The following is a 9,744-nucleotide window of genomic DNA, read 5'->3' on the forward strand; positions in this document are numbered from 1 at the left end:
CGGGGCTCCCATATGGGCTAGCGGCTTTAACACTAACCAAAACATATCTACCCTGCATCAGACCCAAAAATTGGGGTTATGTAGGTTAATAAGGAGCTACCATGCCGCTTCCCATGAAGCACTCTGTGTATTAGCAGGTCAACCCCCGTTAATACTTAAAGCTGAAGAAAGGAAAAATATTTTTTATAGAGTACTTGAACTTGATAATAGCGATCCACAACTTAAACACAAAATTAATAACATTAAAAAAGAAGAAAAAGAAAGAACACTCAACAAATGGCAACAAAGATGGGATCAATCGATCAGAGGACGTACTACTGCTTCCTTCATAAGGGACATCAAAGCATGGATTGACTGAGGTCCTGATGTCTTGGACTTCTATCTTACCCAAATTTTAACCGGCCATGGGTGTTTCTCGAATTTTCTTCATAAAATAAATAGACACCCGGATAGTAAATGTATATTATGCCATAACCAGGAAGACTCGACTGAGCACACACTCTTTGCATGTATAAAGAATAAATTAGAAAGGAAACAGTTATTTGAAACCACAGGACAATTCGGAATAGAACATATTATTGATAAAATTAAAGATAAAAAATATAGAAAGCCTATTAAACAGTTTATTTCTAACACTCTTAAAAAAAAAGAGGAAGCTCTAAATATAATCCAAAGGACAACAAGAGTACGCAATACTCCTTCAAGGAGAGGAACGAATTATAGAAGAGTAAGAAATACTCAACCTAGGGATATAGGCACGTCGCGGCCTTAGTTAAGCGGCTTAGGACTCTTTGGAGTCACCCACTCAACCTGCTGTAATGCCGAGAGGCGGGTCCGGGGTGAGTGGGTTAAGGGCAGAGGCGCGAGGAGGGGTTTAGTGGGTAGCACAATATGTGTAGCCCCACACTACCGACAAATGTCATCTGGTCGGCTACGTGCACCTGGTCGGTGTGCGTAATGCATTCCCCTCCTCTTGAAAAAAAAAAAAAAATGGTTGATTTTGGCAAGTTTTTCAAAATGTAAGATTACATATTTTGAAAATCATTCAAAATAGGCAACCAAAATTTTATACATTATTTTCTCGACATTATTAATTAATGCTGAAACATATTTAATTATATTATACATACAAATGTTCATATTATAAATTATAGATAAATAAATTATAGATATAGTGTTTAAATAATGAGTAGAAGATATTTGGTTTATCTCATGGAAGATTTATATAATTTTTCAGTATGTTTGTACAACTGTTGATGTATGATCAATGAACAGAAGTTTTCTGGGAGTTGTGTCACTGGATCAATCCACATAACCTTGTCAGAAAATCAATTGCCTTGGCATTTAGCAGATTTGGATGTAAAGATTGTGTAACTATACAAGTAACACACATTATATTAGAAACAGTAATTATAATAAATCTTGCATGAACATTTACGTATGAATAACTATGACCTTATCACAGAATTATTGTCTCAGATTCATATACAGTATAATCTGCAGTATCTAAAACTACTTCCGACAGTAAAAGATAATGTTTCTAATTTTATAAAAACTCAAACTATTAAATAACAGAACAGTTAAATACAATTCATAGCAAAATAATTGACGAACATACAAATTTATGGAAATTTTAGGCCACTATCATACCATCATACCATCTTTCTGTTTAAAAATGAAAATATAACAAACCTATAATTCAGTGTTTACAAAACAGCTTAGAAAGTAGATTTAACACTTATTTTGATGTTAAATCTGTGGAATCTAAAGAAACAATTATCTCTGTTCTAGCGTACCCGTTTTTAGAAAAATGGATAGTACATGTACCCTCTAAGAAAAAGGGCAATTAATAGCTAAAAAAGAAGGAATATTAGCAACAATTGAAGTCACAATACATAATTTCGATTTCGGTCAACTGTTCAATATTTACGAACGAATAGTAACATAGAACTTCTTGTACTACAATATTTCACAAATGACAGAATGCATATCCCCCCCTTTACTATTTTCTGCTCCAGTAAAAGCATTTGTTTTTATTTAGAACATTAACAAATTCGCAAGCAGATTATCTAATAAAATATTCGAATAATAGTTGTGGACACCTCTAGCATAGGGATCCTGATCTCTGAAAGATCAATCTTTTATAGACATCCCTACTTTGACAGATCTTTTCGAACGAGAGCTACGCGGCTTCCGTAAGATAATAACCGTGACATCGTTTTGGACGCATCTCAGTAATAGACACGCTATGTATTATTATATTTTTATTAATGTGAATGTCCTAGTAATTGGATGTGTCCAGTGATAAGAAAAAAATTTACATTTTCATTAATATTAAGTTTCGTATTTATAATTACATGAATTATCAAACTGAATAATATTCTCTGAGCATATCTTTTTACAAGAAAACAAACGATATCTTTGAACATAAGGTCTATCATACAAAAAAGATGTTATAGTAAAAGGTAGTAGAGAAATTGTCTCTGTAATGCATGTCTTTATTTTATCCTACTTTACAAGTAGGATATTTATTAACTCCTTAAAGGATACCAAATTGAGGTATACTTTCTTTTTAGACTAAAGTACTCTATATACATGAATATACTCAATGCTTCAGTCTTTGGAGCCTTGCCTTTGATACTTTCCTCTAGTTTAAGACAATTTTATGAAATTAAATATATATTGTATTTCATGAAATTATACACCAAATTAGAGGCTTGTTAAATATTTATCTTATAAGAACCTCAATTTCTTCAATCCATTATTTAATTTTACAGAAAATGCCAGTATTTATTCTGTATTAAACAGTTCATTCTTAATTGTATTAAAATTCTTAATCCTATTCATATTTCATGTAATTCTCAATAAAATTCTGTATATATTTGATTTAAAATTATATTAACCTTCTCTATGAATAAGAATATACAATGCTTTTCACCTTTTTGATAAAAATTATATCTTTTTATTTGATACTTTCATAGTATGCTTAATGTATGAATTAATTGTAAAGTTTTTGTCATTATATTCATTCAATTTGTCTTAGTTTAATCAAATAATTGAATATATTTCTGTCCAATCACTGAATCATCGAAAGGATTTTCACACTTTTTGCAATTAAAAGGTTTTACTCCATCCTTCCAGATAAGTCTACTCACAAATAAATGTAATATTAAGTGACTTATAAAGTAAAAATTATTCCCTTAATCGTCCAATTACATTTCTGGTAAATTTCTTATAAGTAGTTGTAAATATAAAATATTCTTTTTGCACAACTTATTCCCCTACCTTGGTCCTAATAACCCAGAGAAAGAAGAAGAAGAAGAGTGTTTCTTGTTCTTACAGTACAATTATAATGAAAATAGACAATAGAAAAATTGGTGACATGTACAAAAACAGAGTAGAATGATAATACCATGAGAAATCTATCTTGTTATCCAGGCATCATTTTCAATATCGGTGTTGCAATAACATCTATCGCCCTTATAAAACTCAAATTTACCACTAAATCTTCTTCTCTAGCCTTTCTATAAATAAAAAGGTATACAACAATTTATTAACGTACAATAAATAATTGACAAATAATTAATAAATTACTTACATTACTTCGAATATTGCTTATGTTAAATCCTTTACCGATTCATTTTCATTTCGAACACGTTGTTAGAATTTTCTCTTCTTGTTTATCCGAAAGGAAAGAGAAAACGAATAGGAGTCACCGAGAACAACGCGACGCGACGTTCTCCTCTTCTAATTCTTTTCTCCTTCCTTTGTGTTGTTCATATTGGACAGTGGTTTTTTTATTTAAAAAAAAACTTTAGGCTAATGAAAGCCATAGCATAATTTAAGACCATTTGTTTACTATCACAGATTTGCGCAGTCTTTAGTTCCTAACACCAACATAATACTTATACCTCTATATCTACATATCTTTAACTTAATTCAAACTTATACATACATTTTACTGAATTTTCTATTAATTTGAAAAATGTCATAAATATTATTAATAAAAAACTCACTCATTTAGTTGTAAATCCACGTTATGCTCGGAAGATAGTCCATTAACCTCGATCAAGGTATGAAAAACAACACAGCTTAATTTGTATTCGCTAGTGACTAACATAAGGATATCTCCGTATAGACTACTCTAACATTCACTTTTACTGCATTATCATTAACACTTTCGGTGCGAGTGCCGGATATATCCGACGTCCATGTGATGACTGGTATAAATAACAGAATTTTATATAAGTATCATTTTTTGAAAGTAGTCGTGTTTAGGAATGTGTTCGTCACATGTGTTCTCGTGAAGTGCTCTGACCCAGAGTAGACCTCCATAGATTATTGCTGACGCTTGGTTGACCCTGTGGTCATTAGTGGCCATCATAGTGATCAATAATGGTCATTCCAATGGTTCTTAGTGGTTATTGAAGCAGTTATCAGTGGTCATTCACGTAGTTATCAGTAATCATTCAAGTGGTTATCAGTGTTCATCCTAGTGGCCACTTCTGGCCATCCTAGTGGTAATGTCTGGTTATCCTAGTGGTCACATCTGGTCATCCTAATGTCCTGTTGCGTGATCACGCGAACGTAGTTATAAATAAGCGCCTCTGGTTATGCAAATGATAAACTTAGTTGATTCCGACAGGAGGGAAATTCGAATATAAGTACAGATTTATATCGTATATTAATATAGAGATACTGTATCACCCGAGAGGAATAACTGAGAATATGTAAGGAGATAACGAGAGAGTTCCCACGAATTTATCGTCGAGCCTTTTCTTTATTTCGCGAGACTAATCGAGGAATATGGGCAATGTAACGTAGCCACTCGTAAGATCTTCTACAATGTCGCATGAACTAGACGAGTCACAACAACAAATCCGTATTGTTAAAGTACAGGACGTCGTAAATCATTAGATGGGGACTTCTCGGAACTCTCTCTCTCGCTCACTCTCTCTCACTCTGTCCTCGAGCCGAAATTTTCGCGCGCGGCATACCCCCACTCCGTTCGTTTCGGCGGGCTTTTTACCCCTGTGCCCTCGACTCCCGCGCACTCCCTTCCGCACGGGCACCGTCGAACCACCAATCTGCAACCAGAAGACGAGCCATCCGACGAATGAGCATATAGCTAGAGGACCCCAATTTTTCTATTGGACGAGGGAGGAAAACCAGACGGAACGCAAGAAGAAAACTCGATTCCTCGGGAAAATACAGACAGACTTTATTTTGAAGGCTTGGAGATAACATCGTTATCCAGGAAATAAAGTTTTGAAGACGATTTTTGTGTAACTAGTTAATTTTTACAAGCCCTACACAAGCAGAACACTTTTGTGTTCCACGGGCTTCCAAACCAGCCAAACTTCCCAGATCCCACCCATAGCTACGCAACAGGACAATTTTCCAGTATGACCAACTGTAATTTTTAGACAATTGTTATGCGGGAAATTTAAATCAAAATTAAAACCATACGAACTTATGTACCGAACCAATAGTTTGTACACATTTTATGCAATATGAAATGCATTGATTAAATACAATTTTACGAATTTATGAAATCTATGCTGCAGATAGCTATTATATATTTTGTATACATATTTTACACACAGTTTGCATATTCATGTATATCATTTGCGTATTTACTGCATAAATTTACCCAAGCTATGTACATAATATACACATATTAATAGGCAAAAAGTAGCATAAAATAGTGTTTGCAACAAACACACAGCTTGTACCTTTTAATAATATTTTTAGAATTTACAATAAACTAATGAAGTACTTAAATAGTTTTATTCTCTTAATCCTCTAGTGGTGATTTTTGTATTGTTTCTTTTATAGAATGATAAGACATCAACTTAACGTGTGCCACCAATTGATAATTAATATTATATCAAATATTACATTGAAATTTTATTTTTTGAATTCTCTGTCTTATTATTGCGATCATCGTTAAAATAAAGGAAAGTGACAGTATTTCTGATAACCTTACTAATTGAGACCCTCATCTTGTATAACAAGCTTGCTTTATGCAAGAAAGAGTATGACTATACAGTATTGAGGAGAATGTGTAAAAATGGTTGCAGCAGGAAACATGGAACCATACAATAACAGCAACACAGCACAGATATCAATTTATTCATATCCTAATACTGATTATAGTGTAACATTGTGAGAGCCTTCATTTTTACAAACATCATAATAAATTAACTCACACTGCCCATTCCTACTGTTATCGTACTATCCTAGGTAACATGAAATTAAAATGCACAAAAATTGGAGAATACACATAAATTCTTTTCTATATTTGGTGATAAGAGTACAGGCAATGCAATTTTAAAGGTTGTGCTATTTTGGCTTCCTATATAAGTAATAGAAAAATTCAGACATATATGTTAAAGTAAATTGAAATTAAAAATAGTAGTATTGAAAATTTATTTAAATGATATGAGTATGTATTAGAAATGCATAATGTACTAATGTTATACAGGGAAAGCACTGTCATTTTGTTACAAACAAAAATACAGGAGTAATTCTTAATAAATACAATAAAACCAAGTTATATAAAATAAAATCAATAAACTCAAGTTATAAATTACTTTTTTTGTTGAACCATTAATAAGAATATATCTTTAACTAAAATTAACATAAACGCAATATTAAATGAAAATTATCCAGTTTTCTTATACATTTATCGACATTTCCGATCGTGGTTGAAAAACGGTAAAAATTTGATGATAGAATATGCATAAAAATCGGAGAATTTAGATTCTTAAAGAAATTCTCTCCTGATATCTTAGATCAATGTTAGCGGCAATGCTATTGAGCGATTTACCGCATGCAAGTCATAATTAATTCATCAAATTTGCTGGTTAGCTCAAGGAAGCTAGTTGTTGATGTAATTTAGTATAAATAAAAAAAAAATATCTTAGGACGCACTAAAAATTAGGACAAATCTACACGGATTCAGGGAAATTTAGACGGATGGCAACCCTGAAGCTGACAACTAGATTTACTTCTTGTCCATGTATAGGAATACTTTGACACCCTATACATTAATGGTAAACCGCCAGTTTAAAACTGACCATGTGCTAGTTTGTTTCATTCGTTTATCCCGCGCTTATGAACAAGCACGTGTTTCTTGTGTGCGATAAGTTGATTTTCAATATTATACTACTATGTTAGTTGAGTGCTGTATCATAGATCATTCTTCCTAAATCATCGCTACATAATTTCAACAGTTTTTGGACCCAAAGAATGCTTGTAAGTAAAATATATACTTAGACATATAAAATACCATGAGGTAACCTCAAAATGATCTTCTTGGAAGGTGCGCAACATATTGAAGAATTAAATGAATTGAGCTACGAATAGTGGAAACTTTAATTTAAATTATATGAATGCAACCATAATTAAAAATAAACAAAGTCAGATTGAATGGACGGCCAAGGATGAAAAAATATTAACACTATTATTTGTATCAAAGAATCAAATAAATTACATTAAAAGGTGCAAATGTAGTATGGAAAAAATTAAATATTATACACGAATCTAAACATCTAATGAGTAAGGCATTTTTAATTATTGTACTATTAATTTCTTTTCCTGAGTTCGCGTTTATATCGCAATAGATTGCAGAAATAATGTCCTAGACTTAAATCATAACTTAAATCAAAATTAATTGACAATGCTACAAGAATTCTGACTTTATTGAATTATCTTTCTTTGTACTCAAGAACTATATGTCCCTGGTTTTTGCAATATTGGTAATAAGATTCCTTTAGAATTTCAAAAAATTCATTCTAACATCTATACAATAATTTTGATAATGGGTTTGGTTAGAAGTAAAAGTTCAAACATTATTAACTGTTTTATTGGAATAGAACTCAGATAATAAAGTTCTACAGTAATGATTCAGTTAATGTCGCCGAGTAGGAATCGAAAGTCGTCACAAACTGAATCCGAAGACACGGTTATCGATCCTCGCGGCTAGCCTTTGTAGTTGGGGACATCTCATAAAATTAGTGTAATTCGAGGGACAGCAAGTGTAGACATTTCTACACGCCATCAGCCACACGGTCGCGACCGCAAGTGAATTAAATCATCTCGCGTTCGCGACAGGAACTGCAGAGATCGCGACGACTTCGACGCGGTAGATTTTGAGATGGCTTTGATTTCGAGAAAAGTATAGATATTAATTTCGATTTCGAGATAGTAGATGTAAAGATTGATTCGATTTCGAGACGACAGGTGCAAATATTTCCTCGATTTCGAGACGGTAAGTATAGAAAATTGCTTCGAGGTCGCGACCGCAAATGAATCAATCGGACTCGCGTTCGCGACAGGAACTGCAGAGATCATCGCGCCGACTTCGACGCGGTAGGTTTTGAGATGGCTTCGATTTCGAGACATTCAGAATTCTACGCGTTTGACGGAAAGTGTGGCGGAACAATTTACTGTATTTTTTCCATCAATCCTGGAATTTGAAGGGGCCTTGGAGTAAGGATGGTGGAACAGTGAGAAGCTGTTTAGATACTAGCTCCTCGAAACTCAGCACCGATAACGCAAAAGATGGTTTGCAGATTCATAGAAAGATGGTTTAATTGCTAATTATTAATAAATTGGTAATTTGCTATGGGCAATCGTCCAGGTCAACCTCCTACGGTTTCGGTACCGTCGCGCACTCGACCAGGATGACCCTTCGGATTACCCCGGTTTACGGCACGTCCTGCCTGTAGGCTTTTTCGAAATGCTATTATGAAATTCTCTTAGAAATCTTAACTTTGTGACACGTTACGCTTATTGAAGAAAACGGTGAAATTATGTTATGTTTAGTCTCATTTTAATCAGAAAATTATCAGTAATATGTTAAAAAGAAATTCAGTTTTAAAATCTTAAAATTAAAAAAGTTTTGTTATAGTATTATGAGTTGTCTTCCGGGAATTAGAGTCAAAGGAGCCGCGGAGCGTGCCGCAGCACACGTGTTCATCGACTCCGTCGAACCTCAGCATCGGCGTAGCGAAGAAATCGATAAATTAAAAAGATCAATGAAAAAGAAATCGATAAAAAAAGTGGCGTAGCAATAGCACTGCGACAGAAGTAGAATCGAAAAGTTGCGACAGATATCGAACCATTACTGTACATGGAGAAGCTCTGTGGTTAATTCTTTTACAAATATTACAAGATTTTTGTGTATTGTACTTGTGTACCTTTCTATTACAACAGCAGTGTTTGTATGTACATGGAATTTAAATGATTACATTCTTTTTATCTTAATATTTTTTACGTTTATGGTGAACAAAGACAAACAAATACTTTTATAATCATTTTTCTTACTAACTTTTTTCGTTTGGGATACTTATAAAAGGTCAGATAAATATTGCTGTATTGCAAGTACAGTAATGATTCGATGAATGTTGCCGAGTAGGAATCGAAAGTCGTCACAAACTGAATCCGAAGGCACGGTCATTCGATCCTCGCGGCTCGTCTTTGTAGTTGGGGACATCTCATAAAAGAGAGAGATGGAACGAGACTCGGGGCGAACGAAACTACATTGTAACCTGGAAAGGCAGCCACCGCATGTCGGTGTAGATTACTATGAATACATTGTAACGCTAGCATAAAAACGATTACTTAACTTTCTTATTTCCAATTTTGTGTACATGAAAATTTGTTTAATATATTGGTCAGATTTTTCCAATTAAAATGATACCAAACACGACATACTTGACACCGTATTTATTCATT

The 9,744-nt window shown here is 33.4% G+C and overlaps 1 long non-coding RNA gene across 1 annotated transcript; it reads right to left on the reverse strand.

The window, feature by feature from the left end:
* Positions 1-982: 982 nt before the first annotated feature.
* Positions 983-5,091, reverse strand: LOC144478622 (uncharacterized). The gene is made up of 3 exons (XR_013495386.1): positions 4,017-5,091; positions 3,599-3,887; positions 983-3,524 (listed from the first exon to the last, which is right to left on the reverse strand). It is a non-coding gene; the product is annotated as an uncharacterized LOC144478622 (long non-coding RNA).
* Positions 5,092-9,744: the final 4,653 nt, after the last annotated feature.

Source organism: Augochlora pura, chromosome 3, assembly GCF_028453695.1.
Source record: "Augochlora pura isolate Apur16 chromosome 3, APUR_v2.2.1, whole genome shotgun sequence".
NCBI lineage: Eukaryota > Metazoa > Arthropoda > Insecta > Hymenoptera > Halictidae > Augochlora > Augochlora pura.